We start from the raw sequence: 17026 nt of genomic DNA, 5'->3' as shown, positions 1-17026 counted from the left end.
CTCCCCTCCTCAAATAAATAAAATCCTAAATAAAAGAATATAAGAAACAATGCAGAGGACCGTAGGGGAAGAGAGGGGAAAAAGGAATAGGAAGAAATCAGAGAGGGAAAAAACTATATGAGACTCTTAACTATGGGAAAGAAACCATGGGAAAGTAATTGAGGATTGCTAGAGGGGAGGCAGGTGGGGGGATGGGGTAACTGGGTGATGGGCATTAAGGAGGACACCTGATAATAATGAGCACTGGATGTTACATGTAACTGATGAATTACTGAACTCTACATCTAAAACTAATGATATTCTCTATGTTAGCTAACTGAATTTAAATAAATAACATTTTAAAAAGAACCAATGTTATTTCTATTTTCCATAAGAACTATTCTTCCATTAAATCAATAGTTCCTCTAAAAATAAACATATACCAGTCTACAAATTATGAATATGACTCAGAGGAAGGACTTAAGGTGGAAGACTATTCACTGTATTTAGATAAAGGCAGGAGTGGAAGAGAAGAAAAAGAAAATAAGTCAAAATACTCTGTGGTCTCAATAGCATTAATGGAGTATAGCGTGCTAAATGCCCATAGGAATTATAAAGATCCACTATTTTAATGGGTATGGTATTCTTTATCTACTGAAATGCCTAAAACATGAAATTCAAGCATAGTATACTTTATCTGCATATGATTTCTATATAATTTTCTCTTAAGTAGGATGAAAGCTAGAACCTTGGACAAATACCCTAACTCAAAGAGTTTCATTTTCCTAAGAGACTGGTTTAAAGCTCATTTTCTTACATTTTCATAACAACTCAACATAAAGGTAATCAGAGGTTTTTCAGAGCTTGAAAGGATTCTATCATTTTATATACACTTTAGTCAGAAAAGTGAAATGATTCATCAGTTATCTTGAATTTCTAACATGTTTCATTCACCAACCACAAATAGTTTTAACTCAACTAAAAACTATTTAAAATACATATGAGGAACCCAATATAGATTACATATTTTACAACACAAATTGTATTACTCTTTGTTGAAAAAAATAACGTGTATATAATAATCAAGTAACACTCTACTCTGATGCTTCAATATAGGATATTGAAAATTAAAAGCCATTAATATAAACTGTATGGTAATGGCACAAAAACAGACACATAGATCAATGGAACAGGATAGAGAACCCAGAAATAGCATGTGTTGTGATGAGCACTGGGTATTATACACAACTAATGAATTATTGAACACTACATCAAAAACTATTGATGTACTATACAGTGGTTAACTGAACATAATTAAAAAAAAAAAAAGAAAACCCAGAAGTAAACTTATGCTTATATGGTCAAGTGTATGACAAAGGAGGTAAGAATATACGATGAGAAAGAGACAGTGTCTTCAATAAATGGAGCTAGGAAAACTGGACTACATGTAAAAGAATGAAACTGGACCACTTTATAACACCATACACAAAAATAAACTCAAAATGGATTAAAGACCTAAACATGTGACCTGAAACCATAAAAATCCTAGAAAAGAACATAGGCAGTCATTTCTCTGACATCAGCCATCGCAACATTTTTCTAGATATGTCTCCTAAGGCAAGGGAAAAAAAAAACAAAAATAAACTATTGGGACTACACCAGAATGAAAAGTTTTTACATAGCAAAGGAAACAAACCATCAATAAAACAGAAGGACAAACTAATGGATGGGAGAAGATATTTGCAAATAACATATCTGATAAAGCATTAGGATCCAAAACATATAAAGAACTTACCAAACTCAACACACACACACACACACAAAACACAAAAAAGGGGCAGAAGACACGAATAGACATTTTTCCAAAGAAGACATACAGATGGCCAACAGACACATGAAAAGATGCTCAACATCATTTATCATCAGGGAAATGCAAATCAAAACTACAATAAGGTATCACCTTATTACATTACCTGTCAGAATGGCTAAAATCAACAACACTAGAAATAATGGTTGTTGGCGAGGATGTGGAGAGAGGGGAAACCTCTTGCATTATTGGTGGGAATGCAAACTGGTGCTGCCACTCTGGAAAACAGTATGGAGGTTCCTCAAAAAGTTAAAAATAGAACTACCCTATGACCCAGCAATTGTACTACTAAGTATTTACCCCAACAATACAAAAATACTAATTCAAAGGGATACATGTACCCCGATGCTTACAGCAGCATTATCTGCACTAGCTAAATTATGGAAACAGCCCAAGTGTCCACTGACTGATGAATGGATAAACATGTGAAACAATGGAATATCACTCAGCCATAAAAAAATAATGAAATCTTGCCATTTACAATATGGATGGAGCTAGAGAACATTATGCTAAGCGAAATAAGTCAGTCAGAGAAAGACAAACACCATATGATTTCACTCATATGTGGAATATAAGAAACAAAACAAATGAGCAAAGGGGGAAAAAAGAGAGAGAGAGGCAAACCAAGAAACAGACTCTTAACTATGGAGAACAAAGAGATGGTTACCAGAGGGTAGGTGGGTAGGGGGATGGGTTTAAAAGTTGATGGATTAAGGAGTGCACTTGTTTGGATTAGCACTAAGTGTTGTATGGAAGTGCTGAATCACCTGAAACTAATAACACACTGTTAACTAACCAGAATTTATCTTTTAAAGATTTTATTTATTTATTTGACAGAGAGATAGAGAGAGAGCACAAGTAGGCAGAGCGACAGGCAGAGGGAGAGGCAGAAGCAGGCTCTTCGCTAAGCAGGGAGCCTGATGTGGGGCTCAATCCCAAAACCCTGGGATTATGACCTGAACTGAAGGCAGCTGCCTAACCAACTGAGCCACCCAGATGCCCCAACTAACCAGAATTTGAATTTGAAGAAACACTGGGAAAAAAAGAATACCAAACAGATAGTACAGATTTCCCTTAAAACTCTTACTTTATAGTATTCCCTATTATTGCTTAATGTATTGCATTCAGTGTGATACCTATGTTAAAATGGATAAAAGTTTCTATTTTACCAAAAAAAATTCAAAACCTAAATATCTTAAAATGAAAAAGATGCAGAGATTTTATTAGTTTTTTTAAGTTGCAGTATTGTTTTTCATACACTAAACTATCTATAAACTTGAGTGCATTAGCAGAATTTTCACTATTATCACTCATTTGTTCAAAAATTATTCAACTAATGCATGGTTATTAATTATGAAATATTTAAATACAAAATTATACAAAGGAAATAATGAAACTCCCTGTCCATACCACTCCTCTACTGCTAGATTTTTATATTAAGTTTGATCTTTTTTTGAAATTTGGAGTAAAGTTCAACTAAATCAGAAACCAAACTCTTCTTGAATAACTGACCCTACATCTTCATGGATGGATAACTATTACCCAGGAATTAGGCAAAATGCCTGTTTTACTCTAATACAATGTTTGAAAAACAGAATGTTCAATGCTCTATCATTTGCCATAGGAAAAGTTATGAAGAAAGTTCCAAATAGAAATTTAAACAATCATCTCTATTGTTGATATGGAACAATCTCTAAGATATATTTGCTAAGTGAGAAAAGTGAGATATAGATAATATGTATATAGTGTATGTGAAAGGTGAAAGAAAATGGAGTCACTTATGTCAAGGGGTTTTAAAATGGAGCCAGAAGGCCATTAAGGAGGTGGGCCTTATACATGTCCTCACCTGGTGGAACCATAAACTTCTGAACTGGGCCAAACCACAAATATTCCAAGGACTCTGCACAAACATCTGCAACCTACTACATTAGTAGACTTTTGCTTAGTAATAACCTTAATAATAAATAATATTTAGCCAAAATTAGTTTTCTGCCACCAATACCAATCAAAATTCTTTGCAAACAGTATATACAAGCATTCCTCTTGGTCATTAAAAACCACTGACTTTTGGGGGTTGTTTTTTTGTTTTGTTTTTTGTTTTTTTTCATTGTGCTATGTCAGTCACCATAAAATACATCATTAGTTTCTGATGCAGTGTTCCAAGATTCATTGTTTATGTACCACAACCAGTGCTCCATGCAATACGTGCCCTCCTTAATACCCACCACCAGGCTCACCCATCCCCCCAAACCCCTCCCCTCTTAAACCCTCAGTTTGTTTCTCAGAGCCCACAGTCTCTCATGGTTTGTCTTTCCCTCCGATTTGCTCCAATTCACTTTTCCATCACTTCTCCTAATGTCCTCCACATTATTCCTTATGTTCCACAAGTAAGTGAACCACATGATAATTGACTTTCTCTGCTTGACTTATTTCACTCAGCATAATCTCCTCCAGTCCCATCCATATCGATGCAAAAGTTGGGTATTCATCCTTTCTGATGGCTGAATAATATTCCATTGTATATATGGACCACATCATCTTTATCCATTTGTCTGTTGAAGGGCATCTCGGCTCATTCAACCACTGACTTTTGTTCCCAAGGGGAACACAATTTCTGTTGCTACTTAAATCTGTGCTTTCCAAATTGTAATTCTGAGACCCCAAATAAATGCTTTTGTTTTGTTTCAGCTCTTCTTTCTCAGTGGACATATGCTTCCATTGATAGATGTCTAGATAGATACACATATATACATGTAACCATTTTACATTCACAGTCTGTTTCTGGAAGGATACATACATTAGCAAACTGATAACTGGTTTCTGTTGGGAGGGGAATTTTACTCTGTGTTACTTTTTCAATAATAAAAAAAAGTTATGTATATCAACTATACTTCAACTTAAAAAAATAGTAAAGGGGAGCAAGCAATGTATTGGTCCACAGGATGAATTTGGTAACTGCTAGCATCTAGGTGGCCATTTTTTAAAAAAAAAGGATAGTCTAAATTAGTCATAAGGACTGTAGCCTTTTTCTGAGTAAAGGGAAAAAGCACTCAAAATGTTAGCAGTATATCGGAGGGTGAGATAAACCATGAGAGACTGTGTACTCTGAGAAACAAACAGGGTTTTGGAGGGGAAGGGGGTTGGGGGTTGGGTGAGCCTGGTGGTGGGTATTGTGGAGGGCACGTATTGCATGGAGCACTGGGTGTGGTACATAAACAATGAATTTTGGAACACTGAAAAAAATTAAACTAAATTAAATTTTTTAAAATGTTAGCAGTGGGCACCTGGGTGGCTCAGTGGGTTATTTCCCACTGGTTATTTCCTTCGGCTCAGGTCATGATCTCAGGGTCCTGGGATTGAGTCCTGCATCAGGCTCTCTGCTCAGCAGGGAGACTGCTTCCCCCCTCTCTCTGTCTGCCTCTCTGCCTACTTGGGATCTCTCTCTGTGTGTCAAATAAATAAATAAAATCTTTTTTAAAAAATGAAATAAAATAAATAAAAAATATTAGCAGTATAAATTTCAAGGACAAAAGCAATTTAGTAATAAGGCATTAATCTTTGGAGTCATTTAGTACTTATACCTAATTAAATTTATTTTTACATTTCCCCTTTCAAAAAGGCCAAATAATTCCAGAGAAAGACCTTCACATTATCTGCCCATTTTACTTTTCCCCTGAACAGACCACTGAGTGATTAAATTAAACCTTGGGTTAATCTCTTTAAAGTCTACAGTCTTCACAAGGGCAAGACAAACAAGAGTATTATACTCATTTACAAACTTTATGAGGTAAGACACAATTCTCAAAATGTATTTAAATGCTGATGCTGCAAAGAGAAATAATCACATTAATTCTACTTATTATGAAATTAGAGACATCTTAACTATTCAACTTTCCTTGAATTCTGTTAATTAAAGCTCAAATCTGTTCTACTGCAGCATTTTTTCAATAAAACAACCCTACTCGACATCACAATTACATTACTTCATTTCAGAGTTTTACTTCAAACACAAGAGCTCCTTGACTTAGTTGAAAAAATGTCCTCTCTAAATCTGTTTTCTTTCTCTTTTTTTAGATTTTATTTTTTTAATTTAATTTTATTTTTTCAGTGTTCCAAGATTCATTGTTTAAGTACCACAACCAGTGCTCCATGCAATACATTCCTTCTTTAATACCCACCACCAGGCCCATCCATTCCTCCAACCCCCTCCCCTCTAAAACCCTCAGTTTGTTTCTCAGAGCCCACAGTCTCTTATGGTTCGTCTTCCCCTCCAATGTGCCCCAATTCACTTTTCCTTTCCTTCTCCTAATGTCCTCCATGGTATTCCTTATGTTCCACAAGTAAGTGAAACCACATGATAACTGACTTTCTCTGCTTGATTTATTTCACTTAGCATAACCTCCTCCAGTCCCATCCATGTTGATACAAAAGTTGGGTATTCATCCTTTCTGATGGAGGCATAATACTCCATGGTATATATGGACCACATCTTCTTTATCCATTCGTCTGTTGAAGGGCATCTTGGTTCTTTCCACCATTTAGTAACTGTGGCCATTGCTGCAATGAACATTGGGGTACAAATGGCCCTTCTTTTCACTACATCTGTATCTTTGGGTAAATACCCAGTACTGCAATTGCTGGGTCATAGGGTAGCTCTGTTTTTAATTTTTTGAGGCATCTCCACACTGTTTTCCCAAGTGTCTGCACCAACTTGCATTCCCACCAACAGTGTAAGAGGGTTCCCCTTTCTCCACATCCTCTCCAACACTTGTTGTTTCCCGACTTGTTAATTTTAGCCATTCTAACTGGTGTAATGTGGTATCTCAATGTGGTTTTGATTTGAATTGGCTAATGATGATGAATATTTTTTCATGTGTCTGCTAGCCATTTGTATGTCTTCTTTGGAAAAGTGTCTATTCAGGTCTTCTGTCCATTTTTTTACATGATTATCTGTTTTTGGGGTGTTGAGTTTGAGGAGTTCTTTATAGAGCTTGGATATCAGCCCTTTGTCTGTAGTGTCATTTGCAAATATCTTCTCCCATTCTGTGGGTTGCCTCTTTGCTTTGTTGACTGTTTCCTTTGCTGTGCAGAAGCTTTTTGTCCTGAAGAAATCCCAAAAGTTCATTTTCACTTTTGTTTCCTCTGCATTTGGAGACGTGTCTTGAAAGAAGTTGCTGTGGCCGATGTCAAAGAGGTTACTGCCTATGTTCTTCTCTAGGATTTTGATGGATTCCTGTGTCACATTGAGGTCAGCTATGTATAGAAGAATGAAACTCGACCATTCTCTTACACAAAGATATTTATTTGTTTTAGAGAGAGAGGGAGAGCACAAGTGCCAACAAGCCAGGGAAGGAGCCGAGAGGGAGCGAGAGGGAGGAGGGGAAGGAATCTCAAGCTGACTCCGCCCGAGGTAGGGCTCTATCTTATGACCCTGAGATCACCACCTGAGCCAAAACCAAGAGTTGGATACTTAACCAACTGAGCCACCCAGGTGCCCCTCCAAATCTGTTTTCTAAATTGACTGCATATTAGTCTTAACTATAATCTCAACTGCAACTATGATCCAGAAATTTGAAACCATAAGTCTTTAAAAAGTGACCAATAAAAAGTGACCAATACTTATGTATTTTTAACATATTAAGCTGCGTTCTGACTATAAATTATGTTTTCACAGGACAATTTTCTATGTGATACCTAGAAAGAAGTGAATCTCCCTTTTGTGGCCTCTGAAATGCAAACATTTTAAGGGCTTTCTTTAAGAAAAATAATACAAAACTAGGAGATCCTGGGTGGCTCAGTCGGTTAAGTGTCTTCCTTTGGCTCAGGTCATGATCTCAGAGTCCTGGGATTAAGTCCTGCACTGGGCTCCCTGCTCAACTTGGAATCTGCTTCTCCCTCTGCCCTGCTCTCATGCTCTCTGCTCTCTCGCTCTCAAATAAGTAAAATCTTTTAAAAAAAAAAAAAGAAAAATAATATAAAACTATATATAACAGAATTCTGTACAAAAGTAAATATTCTGAATGAGTAACAAAACACAATAAAATCGTGATACACCTCTATATTTTCTTTTCCTATATTTTCACTGTATACTCTCCTGCTTCATTTGATAATAACTTTGTAAAGGCATTTTCTACATAGAGAAAATAAAGATAATTTAAGTATTCCTGTATGTCAAAATGTTTTTATTAGTGATAGCTTAGGAAAGTTCCTTTTAATGTTACGACTAGATATTAATAAATTTTTAGAGCTGTTGTCAAATTTGGGGAAACTATTAAGTTTCTTTCATATATGTACTATAAAATTTCAGAGAATTTCAGAGAAGTTTACTTGTATACTAATTAGTATTAAATACTGTTTAGGTTTTTTTTAGATAAAGACTTTAATTTATTTATTTGAGAGAGATGGAGAGCACAAGCAGGGGGAGCAGCCGGCAGAGAGATAGGAAGAAGCAGGCTCTCTGCTGAGTGGGGAGCCCAGTGCAGGGCTTGATCCCAGAACTCTGGGATCATGACTGGAGCAGAAGGCAGATGCTTAAAAGACTAAGCCACCAAGGTGCCCCAACTCTTCTAATTGATAGCAATCATTTACCATTTATACACTAGGCCCTACACCTTTGTGTCATAACACTGATTGAGTTGGCAATATGATGGTTGGTAGGGTTATTACTGGAAGACATTCCTAAACCAGAATTCCTAGCAAAAACTTCGCTATACACAGAAGTAACTAAGAACCACATTTGGCCAAATACCCTACTAAACCCAAATCAAACATTCCCAACTCAACCTTCCCTTAAGTCAGATCCCCCAAAATGCTCACGGCAAATCCAGTAACACTCAATATAAAGGGAAAGTCTACCAGAGGGCTAAGTATAAATAAACAATGGACTTAATAAATGCTTGAGGATAAGATATTTTACTTTTGCAAAAACACATAACCATGTGAATAAACTTTTAAGACTCCTTCCAGAGTCTCAGAAGGGGTCAATGCAAGCGAGAGGCTATGAAACATAAGCTTCACAATAAATCTGTCTCTGGGGCTAGAAGACTAAACACTTAGTAAAATATTTTTTAAAGGAAAGAAAAAAGAAGAAAGGTTACTAATATACACTAATATCATAAGGGCCTTTGACTGAAGGAGGAGAGGCAGAGCTGGGAAAGGCAGAAAAGGTAAGTGTCTTTTTTTTTTTAGCAATCAAATTATGAATGTGCCCTGGAAAGTAGAGCCTTAAGTATCTGTCACTGGGATCCACATAAATCACTGTTGATAATACAAAGTGCCTTCCAATTATATCACTGCTACTTTTCCTTTATAAGTTAATCCAATTCAATTGCATTTTTCTGACCTTAAACAGTCCTTATGAAGCATAGGGGAATGCTAGGAAGACACAGTGGAAATAGCAGCCTTACATATGAATGGGGTGAAACAGACCTTTTTTTGGAAAATCTATACAGGAATGTACTTGCAAATGTTAAAGCAGAATCCTTTCCTTTAGTTATACATGAATATGTTGGGAAAAACAAATATTAATCTAAAATAGTTTGCCATACAAGGAGTTGGGGGTTCTGGAAAATCCACTAGTTGTCAGTGGACAGTAAGTACCTAAGTCATTTAGAGAAAAAGTATACGAACTAGTTTTTGGATGGTTAAAATAGCTTTACTGAAGATAGCACAATTAGTAAGATTCAGCTTTTATTCTGGCCCCCCAGCATCAGCCATCTTAGATCAAGTGGAGAAGGTTTAACTGCTTTCATTTGAAGATAAATCAAAGGCAGATGTCATACTTATTACTCAATGAAGTTAAACAACTAATTTTTAAAGATGTGGGACTGAAGGGTGCAGAAATACTTTTGCCATCCTTTTTTTCTAATCAACAAACTGGAAAATATCCATCTAATTGTTGGATAGTTATGATTAGTGAAAAAAATACAAAAATGTAATTGGGTAAAATCAATGTGAATAGGTAAAAATTAATGTTTGGATTAATTAAAAGGTGGAGCTCTCAGAAGTATCTATCTGATCTAGAGATATGCCAGATATTCTAGTCCAAATTTAATGACTCATGCACGTAAAAATATAATGCACTTCTGATTATTAGAAAGAAACCATTCATCCCTGAGTTTAAATGCTGTGCTAAATCTGATGTCCAGCTGGACAAAACTCCCTTTACAATATTAACATCTACTCTGGATAGTGTGTCCAAAAATGTATGTTTTGCATGTGGATCTGAACTACTCATAGGAAAACCATTTTAAGATTGATGCAGCTGATCAAATTCCAAAGTTGTATTAACTTCCACCATCATTGTATCAAATATTGTATAAAAGCAAAATTACAGAAAACCTTCAATAAATAGAACTACCACCAATACAAAGTTGTTTTAATGATGCCAAAAACATAAATAATAATACATAAAAATAAACAGTAAAGGTCGAAATCAGGCAACATGATGCCCCAGTTTTGTTTTTCTTTTTCAACATTTCCTTAGCAATTTGGGGTCTCTTCTGATTCCATACAAATTTTAGGATTGTTTGCTCCAGCTCTTTGAAAAATGAAGACATATAAATGGCTAACAGACACATGAAAAAATTTTCATCATCATTAGCCATCAGGGAGATTCAAATCAAAACCACATTGAGATACCACATTACACCAGTTAGAATGGCTAAAATTAACAAGACAGTAAACAACATGTGTTGGAGAGGATGTGGACAAAGGGGAACCCTCTTACACTGTTGCTGGGAATGCAAGTTGGTGCAGCCACTTTGGAAAACAGTGTAGAGATTCCTTAAGAAATTAAAAATAGAGCTTCCCTATGACCCTGCAATTGTACTACTGGATATTTACCCCAAAGATACAGATGTAGTGAAAAGAAGGGTCATCTGTACCCCAATATTCATAGCAGCAATGGTCACGGTTGCTAAACTGTGGAAAGAACCAAGATGCCCTTCAACAGACGAATGGATAAAGAAGATGTGGTCCATATATACCATGGAGTATTATGCCTCCATCAGAAAGGATGAATACCCAACTTTTGTATCAACATGGATGGGTCTGGAAGAGATTATGCTGAGTGAAATAAGTCAAGCAGAGACAATCAGTTATAGTATGGTTTCGCTTATTTGTGGAACATAAGGAATAACACAGAGGACATAGAGAGATGGAGAGAAGGGAGTTGGGGGAAATTGGAGGGGGAGACAAACCATGAGAGACTGTGGACTCTGAGGAACTAACTGAGGGTTTTGGAGGGGCGGGGAGTGGGAGGTTGGGTGAGCCTGGTGGTGGGTATTGTGGAGGGCACGTATTGCATGGAGCACTGAGTGTGATGCATACACAATGAACTCTGGAACACTGAAAAGAAGTTAAAAAAACAAGTAAAAATTAAAATATTCAGTACATTACACAAATGAGGAAACAACTCAGTTAAAAATGACACATCTGGGGACTGATGAAAACAAACATGTCAGCAATTCATAGTATAATATTTAAGAAAAAGCATCCATATATTACTTTCATTATAGTAGGAATTTCAAAACTTTTGGCAAGAAGGCAATATTGTTAATCCCTTTGGACCCTTAGATACAAACTGGAAAGAAATAGGAGAGAACAGGAGGAGAGCCAAACTGAAAGAAGCATGACAGTGTGGACATTAGCTAGACTCCAAACAATGCTGACAATCCTGAAGAGTAACAAGGAAAAAAGGGTAGGCAGCAGAAAGGCTTGGAAATGGTATTGAGATATACTAGGAAAATCCATCAGCTAGTCAGGGACTTCTACTTTAACAAAGTACAATAGGCAAAAAGGCCTAGATCAATTCTTAAAAGCATCAGCAAAATACATTATCAAATTCAAATGATGAGAATGTCATGAAAATAAACAGCAAGGATTCTCCTGGGTGACAGGTACAGGGAGATTCCTTGTAGTAGGCACCAGGCTCTCTACTTTTCTCTATGTTTGAAATTTCTCACTACAAGTACTCACACACACACACACACAAAAGTACTCAGGGTGCTTGTGTGCTTCAGTTGGTTGAGCATCTGACTTTTTTGTTAAGGTTTATTTATTTATTTGACACAGAGAGTACAAGTAGGCAGAGCAGTCAGCCGAGAGAGAGGGAGAAGCAGGCTCTTCGCTGAGCAGGGAGCCCAGTGTGAGGCTTGATCCCAGGACCCTGGAATCATGACCTGAGCCGAAGACAGCGGCTTAACTGACTGAGCCCTCCAGGCATCCCCTCTTGATTGGGGCTCAGATCATGATCTCAGAATAATGCAATCAAGCCCCATATCAGGCCACCCACTTGGTGCAAAGTCTGCCTCTCTCTTTCTCTCTCTCTCTCTCTCTCTCCCTCTGCTCCTCTCCGCCACTTGAGTGCACAGGCTCTCTCTAAAATAAATAAATAGGGGCACCTGGGTGGCTCAGATATTAAGTGTCTGCCTTCTGCTCTGGTCATGATCCCAGGATCCTGGGAGCGACCCCCGTGTCGGGCTCCCCGCTCGTCAGGAAGCCTGCTTCTCCCTCTCCCACTCCCCCTGCTTGTGTTCCCTCCCTCACTGTGTCTCTCTCTGTTAAATAAATAAATAAAATCTTTTTAAAGTAATAAATAAATAAATAAATAAAACTCAAGTGCTCAGTCAGGAGACACTTGGGTTGTTTCCACAATTCAGCTATTATAGATAATGCTGCTATGAACACTGGGCTGCATGTATCCTTCTGAATTAGTACTTTTGTACTCTTTGAGTAAATACCTAGTAGTGCAATCAACTAATGAATGGATAAAGAAGATGTGGTATATACATATGTTTATGTGTATGTGTATGTATATGCATATATGTATATACATATACTCACACATGGTGGAATATTACTGAGCCATCAAAAAGAATGAAATCTTGCCATTTGCAATGACATGGATGGAGCTAAAAAGTATTATGCTAAGTGAAATAAGTCAGAGAAAGACAAATACCATATGATTTCACTCATATGTGGAATTTAAGAAACAAAACAAATGAGCAAAGGGTCAAGAAAAAAAGAGCGATAAAGGCAAACCAAGAAACAAACTCTTAACTATAGAGAACAAACAGATAGTTACCAGAAGGGAGGTGGGTGGGGGATGAGTTAAATACTTGATGGGGATTAAGGAATGCACTTGCTATGATGAGCACCAGGTGTTGTATGGAAGGGCTGAATCACTATATTGTACACCTGAAACTAATATTACACTGTATGTTGACTAACTGGAATTTAAATAAAACTTTAAAAAATGTATGTACTCTTTGACCAAGTAGGCTTTATCCTATGACGACATGGCTGGTGCAACATTTGAAAATGAATCAATATAATTCACCATATTAACAGCCTGAAGAAGAAAAATAATATGATCATCCCTATATGCAAAAAAAGCAGTTGAAAAACTTCAACATCTATTCATAATTAAAAACAAAAAATCTCAGAAAACTAGGAATGGAAAGAAACTTCCTTAACTTGATATAGGCCATCTGCAAAAACCCAACACAATACTTAATGATGAATCACTGAACATTTTCCACCCACATGATCAGAAAAAAGACACAGATGTCCATTTTTACCACTTCTATTCAAAATTGTAATGGAGGTTCTACCCAGTTCAATGAAGCAAGAAAAAGAAATAAAAAAGTCATACATACTAGAGAGAAATAAAATTATCTTTATGCCCTGATGACATAATTGCTTATGTAGAAAATGCCAAGGAATCTACAAAAAACCCAATAGATTTAATAAGATAATTTAGTGAACTTCAGGATACAAAGTCAACATACAAAAATGAGCTGCATTTCTGTAAGTTTAAAATGAACAAATGAAACTAAAATTTAAGAAATGGTATCATTTAAATATTATTTAAAAACATGAATTACTTAAACATAAATCTAAAAAAAATATATTCAAGATCTGCATGCTGAAAACTATAGATCCCTGATAAAAGAAAACAAGGAATACCTAAATATATGAAAATATATATCATACGCAGATTAGAAATCTCAATTGTTAAGATGTTAAACCTGGCACCTAGGTGGCTCAGCTGGTTAAATACCTGCCTTTCGCTCTGGTTATGATCCTGGGGTCCTGAGATCAAGCCTTGCATCAGGCTCCCTGTTCAACGAGGGGTCTGTTTCTCCCTCTCCCACTGCCCCTCTCCCTTGTTCATGTGCTGTTCTCTCTCTCTCACAAATAAATACATAAAATATATTTTAAAAAAAATTTTAGGGGCACCTGGGTGGCTCAGTGGGTTAAAGCCTCTGGCTTCGGCTCAGATCATGATCCCAGGTTCTGGGATCGAGCCCCACATCGGGTTTTCTGCTCAGTCGGGAGCCTGCTTCCTCCTCTCTCTCTGCCTGCCTCTCTGCCTACTTGTGATCTCTGTCTGTCAAATAAATAAATAAATAATCTTAAAAATAAATAAATAAAGATCTTAATCCTATCCAAAGCGATCTACAGAATCAACACAATCCAAATTAAAATCCCAGGAGAAATTTTGATAGAAATTTATACGGAAATGGAAAGGAACTAGAATAGTCAAGACAATCTTAAAAAAAAAAACAACAACAACAAAGTTGAGGAAACAGACTGATTTTTAAGATTTTTCTATAATGCTACAATAACCAAAACTGTATGGTATTTATTGGCAAATGCATAGAAACACGGATCAATGGAACAGAGCATACAAAAATATACCCATAAATATGTGGTCAACTGATATTCAACAAAGGTACAAAGGCAATTCAATGCATAAAGAATAGACTTCCAAGAAGCACAAACAGTACTTCTTGGAAAAACTAGATACTCACATAAAAAAGTAACTTCAACCCCCATCTTAAATGTGTACACATTCATTTAAAATGAGGGGTGCCTGGGTGGCTCACTCGCTTAAGCATATGACTCTTGATTTCAGTGCGGGTCATGATCTCAGTGTCAGGAGATCAAGCTCCACGTCGGGCTCCACAGTGGGCAAGGAACCTGTTTAAGAGTCTGTTTAAGAACCTGTTTAACCTGTTTAAGAACCTGTTTAAGGGCTCCACAGTGGGCAAGGAACCTCCCTTTCCCTCTGAACCCCCTTCCCCATTTGTGATCTCTTTCTCTCAAACAAAAATGAATCATAGACTTAAATATAAAACATAAAATGATAAAATTTTAGATGACATAGAAGAAAAATCTTTGTGACCTTGAGTAAGATTTCTTAAATACGATGCCAGAAACATGACCTATAAAGAAAAAGAGTAGATAAACTGGAATTCATCAAAAGTAAAAACATCTGCTCTGGGAAAGACACTTTTAAAAGAATGAAAAGACAGGGGGAGCTAAGATGGTGGTGTAGTAGGAGGACTCTAGGCTCATCTAGTTAATCAAACACAACTAGATAGCTATCAAATCATTCTGAATACCCAAGAAATCAACCTGAGGACTGAAAGAACAAATTCCACAAATAGAGAGAGAGAAGAGGCTACATGAAGGAAGGTAGGAAGTGTGGAGATGTGGTTTGGGGGAGAAATGGATTGTGGGTGCTGCAGAGGTGAGGGAGCCCTCATCATGGAGAAAGGCAAAAGAGAGAAGAACACACAGGGGAATGTACAAGAACACTTCCTCAAAGTCGTTGGCTGGGAAAATGAGAGGGGCTGATCTTCATGAGTTTCTGCAACCAGAAAGGCTTAAAAGACTGGAATTTTAAAGGTCACTGGCTTGGCTGGGATAGAGCTCTGAGGGTATTGCCCTACTCCTGGAGAGAAGGCAAGCAAACAACCCAGGGGCAGACACCACGATCTGAGGAACACCTGGGGCACACATGGGAGCACATCTTGGAGCACATCTGTGAGAGGGAGCCTTCACAGAGATACCTCTCCAGAGACAAAAGAGCTGATAGATGCCTCTTTTCTCCTCTGCCCCTCAGCGTAAACACAGAGCCACCCAACCAGGGATGCTTGGTCCCAACACTGGCTGCCTTGCATGCTTGATCCAAGCCCCATGCCCCTGTGCTCTGGCACAACTGCCCCTCTCAGTCAAACCTCCTTCATTCCCAGCATGGTGAGACCCTCCCCCAGAAGAACACTGCAGGCCCCTGCCCACACCATGTCCCTAAAGCTTGAAGTTTTAAAAGTCAGCAAGCATGGCTGGCATAGAGCCCAGAGGCCACTGCATTGCTCCTGGAAAGAAGGCAGGCAAACATACCAGAAGCAGTGTGAAAACATTGACTGAAAATGCCTAGGCAACACAAGAGGGAGATTATTTGTTCTTCTGGGAATGATTCCCTTGAGCAATAAGCACAGAGACCCCTCTTGAGGGGAAAAAGGACCTGTCTGGCACCATTTCCCTCCCCAGCAGCATAAACACACAGCCACAGACATCAAACAACACAGCACTGACACTGGTTGTCTAACCTGCTTTTACTAGGTCTCATACTGCTGTGCTCTGCCAGTATTGCCCTTCCCAGTCAAGTCTGCCTCAGTCCCTGCACGGAAAGCCCCTTCCCTAGAAGACCAGTGGAAGCCCCTGCCCACCGCAGGTCTCCTGACCAGAGAGTTCTGTAAGGCTTCTGGGCCAGCATAAGTAGTTATCAGGTCTCATGTCATAAGCAGACCAGAGCACGCCAAGTTAAAACTCCCCACACTCTGGCCAAGGACCAAACCCTGCCCACTGCTGGCAAGGAGAACCTCTGCAGACAACTGGCCGGAAGGATAGAGCAGCCAAAACACAGCAGCAGAGTGCACACATCACACGCCAGAGACACTCCCTGAAGTGCCAGGCCCTGACAGTAAATGACCTCATCTTCATAAAGCCATTATGTTCAGAACACAAAATATAAAAAGGTTTTTAAGTTTTTATGTTTTAACACACAGAAGACAGAGACCCGGACAAAATGCCAAGATAGAGGAATTTATCCTAAATGAAACAATAAGATAAGGTGATAGCCAGAAATCTAAGCAAAAAAGATATAAGTAATATGCCTGGTGGAGAATTTAAAGCAATAATCATAAGGATATTCACTGGGCCTGAGAAAAAAAATAGAAGAATTCAACAAGCCCCTCACGGCCAGATAAAAGAGTTAAAAAAGAATAACTCAGAAATGAAAAATGTAGGATGCCTGGGTTGCACAGTCAGTTGAGCATCTGACTCTTGGTTTCGGCTCAGGTCATGATCTCAAGCCCCACATCAGGC

General features: G+C 37.8%; 1 protein-coding gene across 1 annotated transcript in view; it reads right to left on the bottom strand.

Annotated features, from left to right (window-relative positions):
* ATP7A (ATPase copper transporting alpha) overlaps positions 1–17026 on the bottom strand; it is a 102768-nt gene that overhangs the window by 75159 nt on the left and 10583 nt on the right. The window lies entirely within an intron of this gene.

The sequence above is a fragment of the Martes martes genome, assembly GCF_963455335.1.
Source record: "Martes martes genome assembly, chromosome: X".
Lineage (NCBI taxonomy): Eukaryota > Metazoa > Chordata > Mammalia > Carnivora > Mustelidae > Martes > Martes martes.
Note: the sequence above shows the minus strand (reverse complement) of the source record. Positions and strands in the feature narration are given on the sequence as shown.